General features: G+C 41.2%; 1 pseudogene across 1 annotated transcript in view; it reads right to left on the reverse strand.

Moving 5' to 3' along the window:
• LOC311137544 (cytosolic carboxypeptidase 4-like) overlaps window positions 1-8,579 on the reverse strand; it is a 226,011-nt pseudogene extending 217,432 nt beyond the window's left edge. The window contains exon 1 of the transcript in view: window positions 8,504-8,579. The product of the transcript in view is annotated as a cytosolic carboxypeptidase 4-like (transcript). The remainder of the gene's footprint in view (window positions 1-8,503) is intronic.
• Between the last annotated feature and the right edge of the window lie 10,887 nt (window positions 8,580-19,466).

Genomic DNA, 19,466 nt, shown 5'->3' on the forward strand with positions numbered 1-19,466 from the left:
CTAACAAGGCAGAAATGTATGAGTGAATATCAACATGAAACATGGAAAAATAGATACAACTGAGTGTTTATATTTATTTAACTTTGCACCATTGTTTTTCCACCAAATAAATTATGACACTTCCTGAATGTGGTGTCATTGTAGGAAGGGGTTGATTTCTTACATGGAGAATTACAACAAACTAACAGGGTGGAAATTAGGCACTCACAGAAAATCTTAAATAAAATAATAATAAACACAATAATCATGAGAAGAAAATACGTTACTGATGAGAGAGAATTTAACTAGGACTATAAAACAATGAAGAAAGATTTTAAATATTGTATTACTTTATGGCTTATATTTCTTGTGGAAGTTGATGAATAACACCCAGGGACATGGCAAAACACCTACATCCACTAAAAAAGAAAAGTGTTCAAAATGCATAAAATTCCCTTTCAAGATCCATATTTAATTTGTTTTTAAGGTAAAGGACACCTGACCTTATATTTAAAGCCTTTTGGAATCAACATTTGGCACTAAATAAGAAGCAACATTTCCTGGGAACAGAAAAGGCACCGCACAGTAGGAATGACCCAGTTAATACGCCGCACACAGGAATTGACAGAACTTTCTGCTTTAAGAAATGTTTCAAGCAACACATTCAGTGCTAAATGCTGTTCCACAAGTGGTCAGTGCCAGCAGGGACATCAGTGAGGATACAGTTACGAAAGCCTGAGCTACACACGCTCTCATGAGAAAGATCATACAAAGATGAAGTGTCCTTGCTTTTGAAAACTGATCCTCTCTTCTTCTTTAGGTTTCCCTTATGTTTATAGTGGTTGGGATTGACAGGTCTTTGGCTCAGACCCTTGTGAAGAGGGCAGAGTCTGGGTAGAGAGAGGGGAGGGGAGGGGAGGGAACCTGATGCCAAAAAGGCAGACTCAAGCCCAATTGGTGGGCTAACACAGAAATCATTGCCTCAAATCATACACACCGACTTCTTCCAAAATAACTCCCTTTAGAGGCCCACAGTAAGAGGATCTTATCCTTCTGACATGGGCCATCCTCCCCAAGCCCTGGCTCATCTTTATTAAGTACTCATTAAAAGATCATATAAAGACAGTGTTTCATCTAATCATATGACAACACTGTTATGGACCCTATTCCTCCTCAAAACCCCACAGTGAAGAGAAAGGCAGAGTAAGGCAGTGAGTATGTATGAGCTGGGCTATTTCTACCATGTGGATTAGAGAAAGGATGGACAGGAGAGGCTGTAAATTATGAGCGATGACAGCAGGGTAGGTCAGGAGGAACTTTCTGGCCATAATGGATGAATTGAACATGGTGTCCGTTCTGTAGGAATATATGGAATTCTGGGGATAATACTGATCTGGTATCAGTTCAACGGAAGTCCCACTCACCCGGCCTAGGACACAAACACAACCAGAACAGGACCATAGGGGGGTGTAGGGTTGGGCATTGCCCACCCAAAATGTCATGTTACAGTGAGCAAGCTTGAAACTGCCCACCCAGACATATCATCCTAGAACCGGCCCTGACTGTAAATGATGAAATGTGGCACAATGGGAGGCATTGACACTTTGAAACGTACTAGCATGCCACCATCTTCACTATCTTTCTACCTTTCAGTGCCCTCATTTTCACATTTGCTGTGTTATTGAGTGTTGCGAGAGGATTTAGAGGACAGTATTTAGCCTTGAGTTTATTGAGTGTAAAGCCTTTGACTTCTTGAGATATCTAACAACCTACACAGAGTACAACAAACATTAGGAACACCTTTCTAATATTGAGTTTCACTTGCACCCACCCCTTTTGCCCTTGGAACAGCCTCAATTCGTCAGGTCATGGACTCTACAAAAGCGTTCCACAGGGATGTTAGCCCATGATGACTCCAATGCTTCTCACAGTTGTGTCAAGTTGGCTGGATGTCCTGTGGGTGGTGGACCATTCTTGATACACACAAGAACGTGTTGAGCATGAAAACCCCAGTAGTGTTGCAGTTCTTGACAGAAACTGGTGTGCCTGGTACCTACTACTATACCCTGTTCAAGGGCACTTAAATATTTTGTCTTGCCCATTCACCCTCTGAATAGCACACATGCACAATCCATGTCTCAAGGCTTAAAAATCCTTCTTTAACCTGTCTCCTCCCCTTCATCTACACTGATTTAAGTGGATTTAACAAATGACATCAATAAGGGATCATAGCTTTTATCTGGATTCACCTGGCCAGTCTATGTCATGGAAAGAGCAAAGTTCTAAATGTTTTGTATACTCAGTGTATAGGTCTACTGTTGATGTGTCATTGGAGAGCATAAGGGCAATTCCACGATAATGGACTCATATTTTCACTTTGTATCAAAATGTATTCCAAACAAAAACCATTGATTGCAAAAGTTTAACAAACCATACAACTCTATGCACCATTAGAGTTGTCGTTAGCATTTCTAGCCTTATCTCCCAAGTGGCGCAGTGGTCTAAGGCTGTGCCACTAGAGATCCTGGTTCAAATCCAGGCTCTGGATTTATAATCTATATAAAAATATTGCTGCTTAGCTTAGAAGGAAATTAATATGAATTGATCGAAATGATCCGGTACAGAGAAATTCCTGGCCTTGCTGGGGTCAGCAGGGTTGGGTATACAGCTCCCCCACCGCCTCCTGCATCAACCTCCTTTTAGACTCGTCCCAAAGACAATGGATAACCCACAACACCCCCCTTTTATTTTGAACCATTCAACTAACTAACCCATCAAAGATAGCTCCCTAAATCCAACGTGCTGCTGACCTGCTGCTAGGGGAACAGATACAGTTCATATTATTCACACAGCTAAAATACTCTCTCCGCTATGCTAAGCCACAGCCATGTTTTTACTGTCTTCAGAGACCAATCCCAACTGCCTGTTGGACCCATAGCAGGGAAACTCTGACACACAGGATTCCTTGGGCAGAACAGAATGGGTTAAATTATGTCAGGTTGGGATTAACGCTGTGAACTTTTAACGGGGAAGCAAAGGGCATTGTGAAGTTCATGGGCTAAAGAGTTGGCAGTAAGCTGGGTGGGTGACAGCAAACAATTAAAGGTGGGAAAGGGAAGAAGGGGAGAGAGCCAAGGCTTCAAAGACCACAGGGGGTCAGGCTGAAGGGCAGGACACAGGGCTTGAATAAGAATGAATAAGAAATAGGGTGGATAGAACTCTACTGTACATAGATCACATACACTGAGTGTACAAAACTGTAGGAACAACTGCTCTTTCCATGACATAGACTGACCAGGTGAATCCAGGTGAACGCTATGATCCCTTATTGATGTCACTTGTTAAATCCACTTAAATCAGTGTAGATGAAGGGGAGGAGACAGGTTAAAGAAGGATTTTTAAGCCTTGAAACATGGATTGTGTATGTGTGCCATTCAGAGGGTGAATGGGCAAGAAAACATATTTAAGTACCTTTGAATGGGGTATGGTAGTAGGTGCCAGGCGCACTGGTTTGAGTGTGTCAAGAACTGCAGCAGCGCTGCTGGGATTTTCACTCCCAACAGTGTCTCTAATGTTTTGTACACTCAGTGTATAACTAGGCCTATATATAGAATCCATTCATCACATTTTAACATATTCAAAAACCACATAAGCTGTTGTGAAATATTATCTAGCTGTAAGCCGTTTCTAAACATAAACGTGAAATGCAACCGCTAATCAGATGAAATAAAGAGCTAATTTCCTTTCTTTAATGGAAGGTAGGTGCACGGTTGTAACCTCGCCAGCCACTGACTTGCAAATGCATCAATAAATCAAAAATAACTGAATGAAGGCAAACAGATGGAAAAGAAATGAGCCACTGCCGAATGCCAAATGAGCCAAAGAAAGGCCAGCTCCAAAACGTGTGTGGATCTGAGGGAGAGGGGGAGAGAGAGGGTGATATATGTCTGTGTGTGTGTGTGTGAGAGAGAGCAGGTGTTTTTGTAAGTGTATAGCTTATATGTGCTTGATGTATAGGCCTCCTGTACTGTACATGTTGGTGGCGTCAGAATGGAGATGCCAGTGAGGTTGAGAAGTCAGCCATGCCTTTTTCACCCTGGCACCCCTGTTGATGACACAAGCCAGGACAGCAGCCCACTGGCAGGGAGATGAAACTGGCTGGGCCGAGAAGGAACCAGAGAGGAGAGCAGCCAGCTGCTAGGATCAGATATAACTTTATTACACCGTAAGCAGCCTTTAGAGCACGGACCAGGTACACGCTCTTCCTCACATCAAGGAGGCCAGCTACACTTTTTCTCACGTCAAGGAAACCTGTATGAACCTACAATGAACCTGAGGGGAGTGGATTGATATTAAACTATTCTTTGCCAAATTACATCCCTTATTCAAAGGGAAAAAATGACATTAAAAGGAGACAGGAGATAACAGGGCGATCCAATGAAAAGAGAGTAATCTGTTGTGATAAAGTGTCATAGAAACCTGGTATTGGAGATACAGGAAATACAGTGCCTACAGAAAGTATTTTTTCCACATTATGTTACATTACAGCTTTATTCTAAAATGGATTAAAAAAAATAAAAAATCCTCAGCAATCTACACACAATACCCCATAATGACAAAGCAAAAATAAAAAACTGAAATTACTTATTTACATAAGTATTCAGACCCTCATTATGGGGTACTGTGTCTAGATTGATGAGGGAAATGTTTTATTTAATCAATTTTAGAATAAGGTTGTAACGTAACAAAATGTGGAAAAAGGGAAGGGGTCTGAATACTTTCCGAATGCACTGTATATGGCGGACTTTGAGTGGTTCTGGACCGGTTCCGACTGACATTTTAGTGTACAAAGTGCTCTGTGAACACCGTAGGGTCCTGTGTCTTATAGTGCCAGAAAGACCCATCTGTCATCAAACTGATTCCTCTCAGAACGACACAGAGGGATAACTATGGCCCTGTGAATAATTTGCTATTAATAAGAAACAATTCTCTCTCACACACTCTCTCGCTCTTACTCATAGGAGTAACTGGGTGGAAAGGAGAAGTAAGGGCATTTATATTGCAAAGCCTGACGTGGATAGCTTGCTAATCAGGTGCATCTGAGAACGGAGTTCCAAGTGAAATGAGTTCACAGAAGCCTCTTTAAAAGGAAAACTGTGGCAAGTGCTTTTGAAAATCCTACATCTTGAAAACTTGACATGCAAAACATTTTGGGCGCGTATTAACAGTGGACTAATGAAAAAATACCAAAATATAGTTTTGAGTGGATATTTCCTATAATGCATGGGCCTGTAAAGATACCGGATAAGATTATATACATTTCCATTCATATCCATTATACTTGAGCGTGCTAGAGGGAGATTCTGTATATAGTCCGAAGTGTATCTCCTAATAAATTATACTGCTGTTGTGCAACATCTTGGGTTCCAACAGGAAGTTAATTAAGTAGCAGATGTTACTGTAAATATTGCCAAGAAGGCATAATAGCTGACACCATACTGTATATATACTTTAAATCAAATCAAATTTTATTTGCCACATGCGCCGAATACAACAGGTGTAGACCTTACAGTGAAATGCTTACTTACAAGCATTGCAGTTTTAAGAAAAAATATAAAAAAGTGTTAAGTGAAAAATAGATCAGAAAAAATAAGAACAGAAAATAATTAAAGAGCAGCAGTAAAATAAAATAAACAGTAGGGAGGCTATATACAGGGGGTACCGGTACAAAGTCAATGTGCAGGGGCACCGGTTAGTCGAGGTAATTGAGGTAATATGTACATTACCATTCAAAAGTTTGGGGTCACTTACAGTGGGGGAAAAAAGTATTTAGTCAGCCACCAATTGTGCAAGTTCTCCCACTTAAAAAGATGAGAGAGGCCTGTAATTTTTATCATAGGTACACGTCAACTATGACAGACAAAATGAGAAAAAAATATCCAGAAAATCACATTGTAGGATTTTTAATGAATTTATTTGCAAATTATGGTGGAAAATAAGTATTTGGTCAATAACAAAAGTTTCTCAATACTTTGTTATATACCCTTTGTTGGCAATGACACAGGTCAAACGTTTTCTGTAAGTCTTCACAAGGTTTTCACACACTGTTGCTGGTATTTTGGCCCATTCCTCCATGCAGATCTCCTCTAGAGCAGTGATGTTTTGGGGCTGTCGCTGGGCAACACGGACTTTCAACTCCCTCCAAAGATTTTCTATGGGGTTGAGATCTGGAGACTGGCTAGGCCACTCCAGGACCTTGAAATGCTTCTTACAAAGCCACTCCTTCGTTGCCAGGGCGGTGTGTTTGGGATCATTGTCATGCTGAAAGACCCAGCCACGTTTCATCTTCAATGCCCTTGCTGATGGAAGGAGATTTTCACGCAAAATCTCACAATACATGGCCCCATTCATTCTTTCCTTTACACGGATCAGTCGTCCTGGTCCCTTTGCAGAAAAACATCCCCAAAGCATGATGTTTCCACCCCCATGCTTCACAGTAGATATGGTGTTCTTTGGATGCAACTCAGCATTCTTTGTCCTCCAAACACGACGAGTTGAGTTTTTACCAAAAAGTTATATTTTGGTTTCATCTGACCATATGACATTCTCCCAATCCTCTTCTGGATCATCCAAATGCACTCTAGTAAACTTCAGACGGGCCTGGACATGCAATTTTTTTGTCCATTAAAATAACAAACTGGCTCTAACCAGAATAGAAAGAGGAGTGGGAGGCCCCGGTGCACAACTGAGCAAGAGGACAAATACATTAGTCTCTCTAGTTTGAGAAACAGACACCTCACAGGTCCTCAACTGGCAGCTTCATTAAATAGTACCCGCAAAACACCAGTCTCAACATCAACAGTGAAGAGGCGACTCCAGGATGCTGACCTAGGCAGAGTTGCAAAGAAAAAGCCATATCTCAGACTGGCCAATAAAAAGAAAATATTAAGATGGGCAAAAGAACACAGACACTGGACTTTTTCTTTGCAACTCTGCCTATGTCAGCATCCCGGAGTCGCCTCTTCACTGTTGACGTTGAGACTGGTGTTTTGCATTTTGATCCTGTAATCGAAACCACAATTGCTGATGCTCCAGATACTCAACTAGTCTCAAGAATGCCAGTTTTATTGCTTCTTTAATCAGCACAACAGTTTTCAGCTGTGCTAACATAATTGCAAAAGGGTTTTCTAATAATCAATTAGCCTTTTAAAATGATAAACTTGGATTAGCAAACACAACGTGCCATTGGAACACAGGACTGATGGTTGCTGAGAATGGGCCACTATACGCCTATGTAGATATTCCACTAGAAAACAGCCATTTCCGGCTACAATAGCAATTTACAACATTAACAATGTCTACACTTTATTTCTGATCAATTTGATGTTATTTTAATGGACCAAAAAATTTGCTTTTCTTTAAAAAACAAGAATTTCTAAGTGACCCCAAACTTTTGAACGGTAGTGTACATGTGGGTAGAGTTAAAGTGACTATGCATAGATAATAAATAGAGTAGCAGCAGCATAAAAGAGGGGTGAGGTGGGGTGGGGGGGCAATGCAAATAGTCCAGGTAGCCATGATTAGCTGTTCAGGAGTCTTATGGCTTGGGGGTAGAAGCTGTTAAGAAGCCTTTTGGACATAGACTTGGCGCTCCGGTACAGCTTGCCGTGCGGTAGCAGAGAGAACAGTCTATGACTTGGGTGGCTGGAGTCTTTGACAATTTCTAGGGCCTTCCTCTGACACCGCCTGGTATAGACGTCCTGGATGGCAGGAAGCTTGGCCCCAGTGATGTACAAGGCCGTACGCACTACCCTCTGTAGTGCCTTGCGGTCGCAGGCCGAGCAGTTGCCATACCAGGCGGTGATGCAACCAGTCAGGATGCTCTCGATGGTACAGCTGTATAACTTTTTGAGGATCTGAGGACCCATGCCAAATCTTTTCAGTCTCCTGAGGGGGAATAGGCTTTGTCGTGCCCTCTTCACAACTGTCTTGGTGTGTTTGGACCATGATGGTTTGTTGGTGATGTGGACACCAAGGAACTTGAAGCTCTCAACCTGTTAATACAGTATGTCTTAGAGTATCAATCTGTTCCTATAGGTAACAGGAAAGACAATGAAGAACAACTTTGCTTTTTATAGAAAAGACTACCTTCCAACACACCTCATTCATTAAGGAATTAACTCTAATTGGGAAGATTTCAGTAAGCTAAACATCTTGCAAGACCAGTGCTGGTTGCAGTTTATTGTGGAGACAGAAGTTGGGAGAGGCAATGGCATGCAGACTAATAAAACTGAACCCATCAGTGAACTAGAATCACAGATATAAGTAGCATGCAAGCTAACATTGTGAAATTCAAACCTATGCTGGGATCCATGCCTGCATTGATACAAAAAATATATATTATTGCAATATTATTGCACAAAACCAAGAACTTTGAAAGTCAAATGTGAGGGATTTCAGCAGCACATTCAAGACATACAGTATCAAGGATGCATACTGTATCAAGGATGCATATCTTGCTTACCACTGCAGGAGTAGTTACCCATCTCTCTTATGGTTCCGTTCCAGGTAAAATTACTCAATTTGCTGTAGCTGTGCATGGCTTGTGCTGTGTCTAACCCAGAAGGGGAATAGAGGACACATGTAAAAGGGGGGCTCAGTCAGCTCTCCTTCCTCTGGCTGTCCTCTGAGTGTGTGTGTGTGTGTGCGTGCGTGTGTGTGTGCGTGTGTGTGTGTGTGTGTGTGTGTGTGTGTGTGTGTGTGTGTGTGTGTGTGTGTGTGTGTGTGTGTGTGTGTGTGTGTGTGTGTGTGTGTGTGTGTGTGTTTGTGTTTGTGTGTGTGTGTGTGTGTGTCAGGGGCAGCACACCCGTTGAGCTATGACTGGAAGAACGTACCTGGCCGTGTTTAAAATACCCTTGTGCGTTAACTCTACCATTGGACCACAGCCCAAAAGTCAAACAGTGACATGGATAAGTGAACTCTAGAGTGTAGGGGGAGTAAATCACCCCAGCACTCCCTTGTCATCAAGATCAGCTTGTGGGCTCCAGGTTGTAGCACACTCTGTTACAGAGCCTCAGTGTGTGTGTGTGTGTGTGTGTGTGTGTGTGTGTGTGTGTGTGTGTGTGTGTGTGTGTGTGTGTGTGTGTGTGTGTGTGTTAATCTATGTTTTGCGAAACTCAACAGGCTTGCAATTTCTGTGCCTTCCTCACAACACAAATAGAAAGCAACGGAAATACAGTACCAGTCAAAAGTTTGGACACACCTACAGTGAGGGGAAAAAAGTATTTGATCCCCTGCTGATTTTGTACGTTTGCCCACTGACAAAGAAATTACATGTACATTTACATTTTAAATTATCAGTCTATAATTTTAATGGTAGGTTTATTTGAACAGTGAGAGACAGAATAACAACAAAAAATCCAGAAAAACGCATGTAAAAAATGTTATAAATTGATTTGCATTTTAATGAGGGAAATAAGTATTTGACCCCTCTGTAAAACATGACTTAGTACTTGGTGGCAAAACCCTTGTTGGCAATCACAGAGGTAAGACGTTTCTTGTAGTTGGCAACCAGGTTTGCACATATCTTAGGAGGGATTTTGTCCCACTCCTCTTTGCAGATCTTCTCCAAGTCATTAAAGTTTCGAGCCTGACGTTTGGCAACTCGAACCTTTAGCTCCCTCCACAGATTTTCTATGGGATTAAGGTCTGGAGACTGGCTAGGTCACTCCAGAACCTTAATGTGCTTCTTCTTGAGCCACTCCTTTGTTGCCTTGGCCGTGTGTTTTGGGTCATTGTCATGCTGGAATACCAATCCACGACCCATTTTCAATGCCCTAGCTGAGGGAAGGAGGTTCTCACCCAAGATTTGACGGTACATGGCCCCGTCCATTGTCCCTTTGATGCGTGAAGTTGTCCTGTCCCCTTAGCAGAAAAACACCCCCAAAGCATAATGTTTCCACCTCCATGTTTGACTGTGGGGATGGTGTTCATAGGCAGCATTCCTCCTCCTCCAAACACGGCGAGTTGAGTTGATGCCAAAGAGCTCGATTTTGGTCTCATCTGACCACAACACTTTCACCCAGTTCTCCTCTGAATCATTCAGATGTTCATTGGCAAACTTCAGACGGCCCTGTATATGTGCTTTCTTGAGCAGGGGGACCTTGTGGGCGCTGCAGGATTTCAGTCCTTCACAGCATAGTGTGTTAACAATTGTTTTCTTGGTGACTATGGTCCCAGCTGCCTTGAGATCATTGACAAGATCCTCCCGTGTAGTTCTGGGCTGATTCCTCACCGTTCTCATGATCATTGCAACTCCACGAGGTGAGAACTTGCATGGAGCCCCAGGCCGAGGGAGATTGACAGGTCTTTTGTGTTTCTTCCATTTGCGAATAATCGCACCAACTGTTGTCACCTTCTCACCAAGCTGCTTGGCAATGGTCTTGTAGCCCATTCCAGCCTTGTGTAGGTCTATAATCTTGTCCCTGACATCCTTGGAGAGCTCTTTGGTCTTGGCCATGGTGGAGAGTTTGGAATCTGATTGATTGCTTCTGTGGACAGGTGTCTTTTATACAGGTAACAAACTGAGATTAGGAGCACTCCCTTTAAGAGTGTGCTCCTAATCTCAGCTCGTTACCTGTATAAAAGACACCTGGGAGCCAGAAATCTTTTTGATTGAGAGGGGGTCAAATACTTATTTCCCTCATTAAAATGCAAATCAATTTATAACATTTTTGACATGCGTTTTTCTGGATTATTTTGTTGTTATTCTGTCTCTCACTGTTCAAATAAACCTACCATTAAAATTATAGACTGATCATGTCTTTGTCAGTGGGCAAACGTACAAAATCAGCAGGGGATCAAATACTTTTTTCCCTCACTTTCCTGTAGCACAAGTTATAAGACGGATATCAGAGTTGGAACATATGACCTCTGATGGTTGTAGTGACATTTCTTACCATAAAGTGAAACAATTTCACAATGATGGTCCTATTCCACAACATGTTACCTGTCCAGTCAGAGAATACAAGGAAATATATCAAGCCAATTTCTGCATCAAGGTTGTCACTGGTGACAAGTGCATCAAAAGCAAAGACAGTATAGGTTTAGTTAGAAATATAATTTCGATTAAAGGGGATCCCTATGTTGTATATAATGAGTTCACTTCTGTCAAATACTTTTTTGACTACCCAGTGAAATCACAGTTGGGAGTCTTCCTTCTGTCAGATATGTCTTTGAATCTGAAATGTGTCAAGGTAGATGAAAGCCTTCTAAAGTATGTGCTCTTGCCATTTAAAAATTAATTTGTGGGTATGCCGCTTCTTCATTTGGTTGAAGGTTAACAGCTGCAATCTGTAAATCCCGAGTGGCGCAGAGGTCAAATCCAGGCTCTGTCGTAGCCGGCCGCGACCGGGAGACCCATGGTGCGGCGCACAATTGGCCCAGGGTAGGGGAGGGAATGGCCGGCAGGGATGTAGCTCAGTTGGTAGAGCATGGCGTTTGCAATGTCAGGGTTGTGGGTTCGTTTCCCACGGGGGGCCAGTATGGGAAAAAATATATATAAAAAAATTATGTATGCACTCACTAACTATAAGTCGCTCTGGATAAGAGCGTCTGCTAAATGACTAAAATGTAATCTAACAGATATTGACAGATACTTGATTGTATTTTACAAACATAATATATAAAACTGCTGCATTTTGGTTGGATGCCAGAGCTGAGAAATTGTTTTTAGTAACATCAGTATGTAAATGGTTGTATAAAAAGTGTGAAATATATAAGTATTTGAACTATTCTAAATACAAATGTGTATTTTAAAGTGCATGAATTTGTGTCTAAAGTAATGAGCACTACATCATTCATATCATATTGAAATATTAATTAATATACACTACAAACCTGTGATCATACATAAGTCACCAACTAGTATGGAAAAGTAAAACACAAAAATTACCATGACACCAATACACAATCTAGTGGGCTAAATGTGGGAGGGGTCAGCGGTTACAATCAACACCACAGCCTGCGTTTGGCTGGTCAGCAGAGCAAGTCCTCTTATGAGAGTCTTACTTTCAATACTATAAATGATGCATATTAATTCTCAATTTGCACAGCATGTTTCACATTGTGGACTTTATATCCGTGGAGAAGGAGACTGAAGTTGTGCCTTCATCATGGGTCCAGGATGGCATGAACTACTGGTCCCCTTATATATCCACAGAACGCTGCACAAGGGCAGTGAAACGTCAAGAAGCACCTGACGAAACATGGGGTTTGTTTGATGTGAACGTCAGATACACTACAGGTGAGTTAATGTTACACTTGCAGTCAATTATTTTTAACTGACATCAACCTCCTGAGACAACAATATGTATCTGCAATCTAAACACAATGCATTCATATTCCCTTACAGACACATATGAAGAGGCTCGCCGTAAGTTTCCTATGGCTGTGGTCCAATCTGATCTTCAGACTGAGGAGGAGGATGACCGCCCCGCATATATGAAGAAAAAAGGAAGGTATAACTATAACAAATAGGATTTTTTTTTTTTACATCTCAGTGGATGGCCTAAATATCCAACATATGTTTACTTCACTGGTTGTTCTTATGAGTTCAATAACCTTATATTTTTAACATCAGGGGCACAAATACGCAAATATTCAGTGCCACTGAAAGGAAAAGGGCCAGTCAAACACCTCTAAGGGTTTGCCACCTGCACCAGTTATCAGACCTCCAGAGGACAGAAGAGAGACACCTGGGAATTCTGATAGGCCAACAAGGCTTGAGCCAAACATTCAACAACAGCAGCAGCCAGTGTGTGATCGTAAGTATTACATGTAAGGTACATATTGTGGCCCCCACCAACATCAAAGTTGCCCACCCCTGATCTATAATGTGATTGTGTTGATTATGTTGTTTATATTTATTATCCTTTATAACTTTAACTACTGAAAGAATGTGAGGGATAAAACACAACTGTGTTCTGTTTTGTATTTTTGCAGCAATTATTTGTGAGATCTTAATCTCCATTGAAATGATTAAGCAACAGCAAAAGCTTGAGGTGAGTTGAGGGCCAACTTTCAGATCAAGACTTAAAAAATAACCATGTATGACAAGATATCATTAAATGTATTGCTGAAAAGTAATCAACCAAGCCACAATCTGACCCAGAGTACCATTCGAGCTTTCTTCAAAATAGTATTATATTCTTCATATACAAGTTTGTTTTTCAGACTATATATTTGTGACTGTCTGGAGAGATGCCCACCAAGGAGAGTGTGTGGAGAATCCTCTCAAAACTCCTTACAAATGGCCTGGCCATGAAAACGAATTGGAGAGGGGCCAATCGGAAACAGGCTTTTGAACATCTTAAAATAAAATAGTTGTTATTGGTAAGTTTGCTTTCAAGGCCACTGCATGGGGCAGAGGCGCATAATGTCACGGAAATTATTAATTAAATAAAACAGGCCAGAATGTCAATTTGATTGTCAGCAGGGAAGTTCTTTATTACAACACAGTTTAAGGCAGGAAGTATTTCACAAAAAGCCATTGATAAAACTATTTTGTAGGGATGGGGGAGTTGCATAAACTATGAGTCATATTTCAGGGAGTATTTCAATAAGTGTTCAATTTTCTCTCTTTCTGATATTTACAAAGGTGCTGTGCCTCGCAGCCATTCTGAAGTTCCTGATGTGGAGATAGAAAAATACATAAAACGAGGGATGCAGCTAGCCCCTGAAAGGGACAGAGGGAGACAAAGGAGAGAGCGAGTGAGAAGTGACCAGACCTTGGAGGAGTGATGGAGAAAACGGAATGCCTACCAGAGCTTAAATAGAAAGAAAGCTTAAATAGACTAAATCAAACTACTTCTCATTGTTTCTGTGATAAAAAAAATAAGAGTATTTCCTGTTTAAGTAGTATTTTAGTATTTTGATACTTTGTGCAAGGCAATTGATCAGCATTAAAAACTTTGTGAATGGGTATAATTTGTATGTATAAAATGTATAATAGTAATATTTAAAATTACTAAATCGGGTAATTTTGTATACATTTATAAAAATTTGCATCGGGCCGCTTCTGGGGGGATTCTGGTAAAATGCCGGCAAGGTCGGCTGAACTCCGGTAGACGGAAACGGTCCGATGTACTTGGGACGATTCTGGGCAGTCATTCATTTTGATTCCAGGCCGAGTCCGACACCGGGCCGATTCAATCAGTTCCGGCCACCCGGAAGAGGGCAGCTTCTGGGCCGATTCCTCATTGCTAGCTGGGTATCTAGCTCAAATTCTAGATGTCGGATTAAAACGAGACTATAGCGTCCATAAAGTGACCATTGGATTAATAAATACCTGATTGACTAAATTTGAAGGTGCAACAGTTTTCCTTGAATTTATAATGTATCGCTCTCACGTGCACATTTCCGACCATTAAGAAACAACAATTTGCTACATTTTTGTAGCATTTCTGACAATGCTAACATATTTTTTAGCTGGATCTCAGAGGTCTATAAAACCGGGCCAGCAACTTGACAACACAAACAGCTCACAGCCTGCACCAGCCAGCCATGATAAGAAGTGGTTGAGGACAAACCTAGGCTACTATAGATAGCTATATGTTGGTACTCAAACTGAGGTTAATCAATAAATGCATACAGATAATTGTCCAACATGAAGAATGGGTCGGTTGTGAGCTGAAAGTGGTTTTATTTTGATTAGCTAACGTTATGTAGCTAGCCAGCAGCTGTAAGATCCAAGATGGCGTAGGAGTGCGGTCGTGTTTTCTGTAGTGTCCTCGTGTAAATAGCCAGTTTTTTTTTTTTTTTTTTTCTATTTTGTATATACAGTGAGGGAAAAATGTATTTGATCCCCTGCTGATTTTGTATGTTTGCCCACTGACAAAGAAATTATCAGTCTATAATTTTAACGGTAGGTTTATTTGAACAGTGAGAGACTCTTAAAGGGAGTGCTCCTAATCTCAGCTTGTTACCTGTATAAAAGACACCTGTCCACAGAAGCAATCAATCAATCAGATTCCAAACTCTCCACCCTGGCCAAGACCAAAGAGCTCTCCAAGGATGTCAGGGACAAGATTGTAGACCTACACAAGGCTGGAATGGGCTACAAGACCATCGCCAAGCAGCTTGGTGAGAAGGTGACAACAGTTGGTACGATTATTCGCAAATGGAAGAAACACAAAATAACTGTCAATCTCCCTCAGCCTGGGGCTCCATGAAAGATCTCACCTCGTGGAGTTGCAATGATCATGAGAACGGAATCAGCCCAGAACTACACGGGAGGATCTTGTCAATGATCTCAAGGCAGCTGGGACCATAGTCACCAAGAAAACAATTGGTAACACACTACACCATGAAGGACTGAAATCCAGCAGCGCCCGCAAGGTCCCCCTGCTCAAGAAAGCACATATACAGGCCCGTCTGAAGTTTGCCAATGAACATCTGAATGATTCAGAGGAGAACTGGGTGAAAGTGTTGTGGTCAGATGAGACCAAAATAAGCTAAGATTTTGAAGGTATGATGTGAAATGATCAGTCCAATCAAAGCTGCTGTAGATATAACGTGATTTGACGTCCTTTTATCTGTGGCCAATGACCTTGAGCCTTTTTGGATGGGCACTTCTAATGTAACTCTATGGCAGCACTCAAAGGGCTTGAATTGTCGAGCTCTACCCTTAGAATGCTGCCTATGACCCCAAGAACACCATCCCCACCGTCAAACATGGAGGTGGAAACATTATGCTTTGGGGGTGTTTTTCTGCTAAGGGGACAGGACAACTTCACCGCATCAAAGGGACAATGGACGGGGCCATGTACCGTCAAATCTTGGGTGAGAACCTCCTTCCCTCAGCCAGGGCATTGAAAATTGGTCGTGGATGGGTATTCCAGCATGACAATGGCCCAAAACACACGGCCAAGGCAACAAAGGAGTGGCTCAAGAAGAAGCACATTAAGAACCTGGAGTGGCCTAGCCAGTCTCGAGTTGCCAAACGTCAGCCTCGAAACCTTAATGACTTGGAGAACATCTGCAAAGATGAGTGGGACAAAATCCCTCCTGAGATGTGTGCAAACCTGGTGGCCAACTACAAGAAACGTCTGACCTCTGTGATTGCCAACAATGGTTTTGCCACCAAGTACTAAGTCATGTTTTGCAGAAGGGTCAAATACTTATTTCTCTCATTAAAATGCAAATCAATTTATAACATTTTTGACATAGGCGTTTTTCTGGATTTTTTTGTTGTTATTCTGTCTCTCACTGTTCAAATAAACCTACCATTAAAATTATAGACTGATTATGTCTTGGTCAGTGGGCAAACGTACAAAATCAGCAGGGGATCAAATACTTTTTTCCCTCACTGTATATATATATATATATATATATATATATATATATACATACACACACACACATACATATATCCTTTAAAAAAAAAGATGTCCCTTTATTACTTTCCAACCCCACCACACCTTCCCTATTTGGAGTAAACTAGTGAACAACAATGCTTAGGCCTCTACTTCCAGCTTATACATACTATATACATTTTATGGACAATTTTACAATAGTTCTGTTTGGTTTGTTTTTACTCCTGAACTTCCTCTACCCTCAACCTCTCCGATCTTTTTCATGATGTCCATCTGGTTTGCTTCTATATGCCATATCTTTCTTACTATGCTCCTTCACAAAAGCTCTCAACCTATAACCTATAAACGTATTATGGACACAGTATGCTTTACATTAGTTATCTTGTTGTTGTTAGTTGTTATTAGTCCCATCCTTCAGTCCATTCAACACCTCCCATCTATCTCTTAACACCATCCATATAGAATTTCTATATGCCATATATTTTTCAACTGTACTGTGATGTTTCATAAAAGTTCTGAACCCTTCTATTCTCATTGTTTCTACAGATTGTAAATTGAAAATAAACATTTTTGCTAAAAGTATTATTATATTATTGATCGATTGACTATGACTTTTCAGATCACCCAGTAGTGCTATCTGCAGGGTTAGCGCCAGGTAAATATTGCAATCCTTCAGCCATTCCTGGACCGGTGACCAAAAACAAGCTACAAATGGACAGTACCAAAACAAATGATCTAATGATTCTGTCTCTTCGCAGCAAAATCTGCAGAGCTAGGAAGATTGTTATTTATATGGGGGATACATTCTATTGGTAGCAGGAATTGTGTATAATAATTGAAATTGAAAAATTATAAGTTTTGAATCCAGCATCGTTTTGCATTTTCAGTTCATAAACACTATGCCATGGAATCGATACGTCAAAAAATATCTTCCCAACTATTTTGCTATCTATATTGGACGGCTGTCAATCCTTTGGTCCTTAAATTAATCTGAGGGGGGGCATGATGGGTTGCCACTGCCTATTCTCACTTAAAACATTGTTTTTTGTTTTTAATAGTGTATATATTTCATGCTGAATACAAAATGAACAATATGTTGGAAGAGCTTATGCTTACAGCTGACAGAGCTTTCAAATTGTCATGAAATTAGAACACCTACAGAATAAAAATTTAAACATTTATTTAATCTGGGGGAGCTGTTAATTTGGAGGTACATAGCGCTATTGAGCAACACCCTTTTTGGGGTCATAATCAGGATGTCTCATATGCAAGCACACCTGTCTTCCATTACAGTGTCCCCATCACTGCCCAAAGCAAAGGTTCAACAGTGGTCCAAAGGGGGAATGTGGCCCCTTGTTATAAGGAAAGGATGTACTTAGAAAAAGGTCAATTTTGGGTGGTCATCTATGATGATTCTTCACATTTTCAGAGTAACTCCCAATAAATCCCTGTCTCAATAGCTCACATCTTTCACCCAAGCCTCTCTCTGCTTTCCTTAGGGGACAGCGCAACACAAACAACACCAGATGGCAGGATACAGAAACCACCAGCGACGTGTTTAAAACCTCCAAAAGGCCATGCTCCTCATCTTCATGACTTTTCAGCACTAAAAACGTTGTTTATGTATGGTAATCTAACAGCAGATGCACTGCCTTTAAATAGATTACTTTCACCACACATTTTATTTCTTGGGTCAAACGAATGTACTTCGGCTGTTATCAACCAATCGTTTCAAGTGAATGTCAGATAAACTGCAGCTGATCATAAAGCCTTATCTGAAATAACTAGGAGATAATTCAATGCTACAATTAGATATACCTGTTTTTACACTTCAAACATAGTCACATTTACATGTTACTGCGTAATACTGCACAATATATATTTTATTCAAGATGAGAATGTTTTCTGGGATAAGCATGTTTGCTGGGATAACTACCCTCTAGTCTATTGAAATAAATGGAACGCCCCTGGGATAAATACCCTCTAGTCCAGGTTTTCCCAACCTTGGGGGTGAGCCCTTCCTTGATTTGAGGGGTATATTTATAAATGTTTTATAACAATTCGTGATTGTTTATTCCAGTGTTGTATACTCGATACCAGTCTCGGTCTTGAATCCGGTCTCAAGACCACATATTAAGTGTCTCGGTCTTGACTTGGTGTCATATACATTTGTACTCGGTCTCAACTCGGTCTCTGACAGCTTCGCCAGGCCAAATATACAGTCGTGGTCAAAAGTTTTGAGAATGACACAAATATTAATTTTCACAAAGTCTGCTGCCTCAGTTTTTATGATGGCAATTTGCATATACTCCAGAATGTTATGAAGCGTGATCAGAGGAATTGCAATTAATTGCAAAATACCTCTTTGCCATGAAACATTTCCACTGCATTTCAGCCCTGCCACAAAAGGACCAGCTGACATCATGTCAGTGATTCTCTCGTTAAACACAGGTGAGAGTGTTGACGAGGACAAGGCTGGAGATCACTCTGTCATGGTGACTGAGTTAGAATAACAGACTGGAAGCTTTAAAATAATAATAATAATAATAATAATAATATGCCATTTAGCAGACGCTTTTATCCAAAGCGACTTACAGTCATGCGTGCATACATTTTTTTGTGTATGGGTGGTCCCGGGGATCGAACCCACTACCTTGGCGTTACAAGCGCCGTGCTCTACCAGCTGAGCTTCATTGTTCATCCTCTGTTAACCATGGTTACCTGCAAGGAAACACGTGCCGTCATCATTACTTTGCAAAAAAAGGGCTTCACAGGCAAGGATATTGCTGCTAGTAAGATTGCACCTAAATCAACCATTTATCAGATCATCAAGAACTTCAAGGAGAGAGGTTCAATTGTTCTGAAGAAGGCTTCAGGGCGCCCAAGAAAGTCCAGCAAGCGCCAGGACCGTCTCCTAAAGTTGATTCAGCTGCGGGATCGGGGCACCACCAGTGCAGAGCTTGCTCAGGAATGGCAGCAGGCAGGTGTGAGTGAGTGCATCTGCACGCACAGTGAGGCGAAGACTTTTGGAGGATGGCCTGGTGTCAAGAAGGGCAGCGAGGAAGCCACTTCTCTCCAGGAAAAACAGCAGGGACAGACTGATATTCTGCAAAA

This window comes from Coregonus lavaretus, assembly GCF_964263955.1.
Source record: "Coregonus lavaretus genome assembly, chromosome: 11".
NCBI lineage: Eukaryota > Metazoa > Chordata > Actinopteri > Salmoniformes > Salmonidae > Coregonus > Coregonus lavaretus.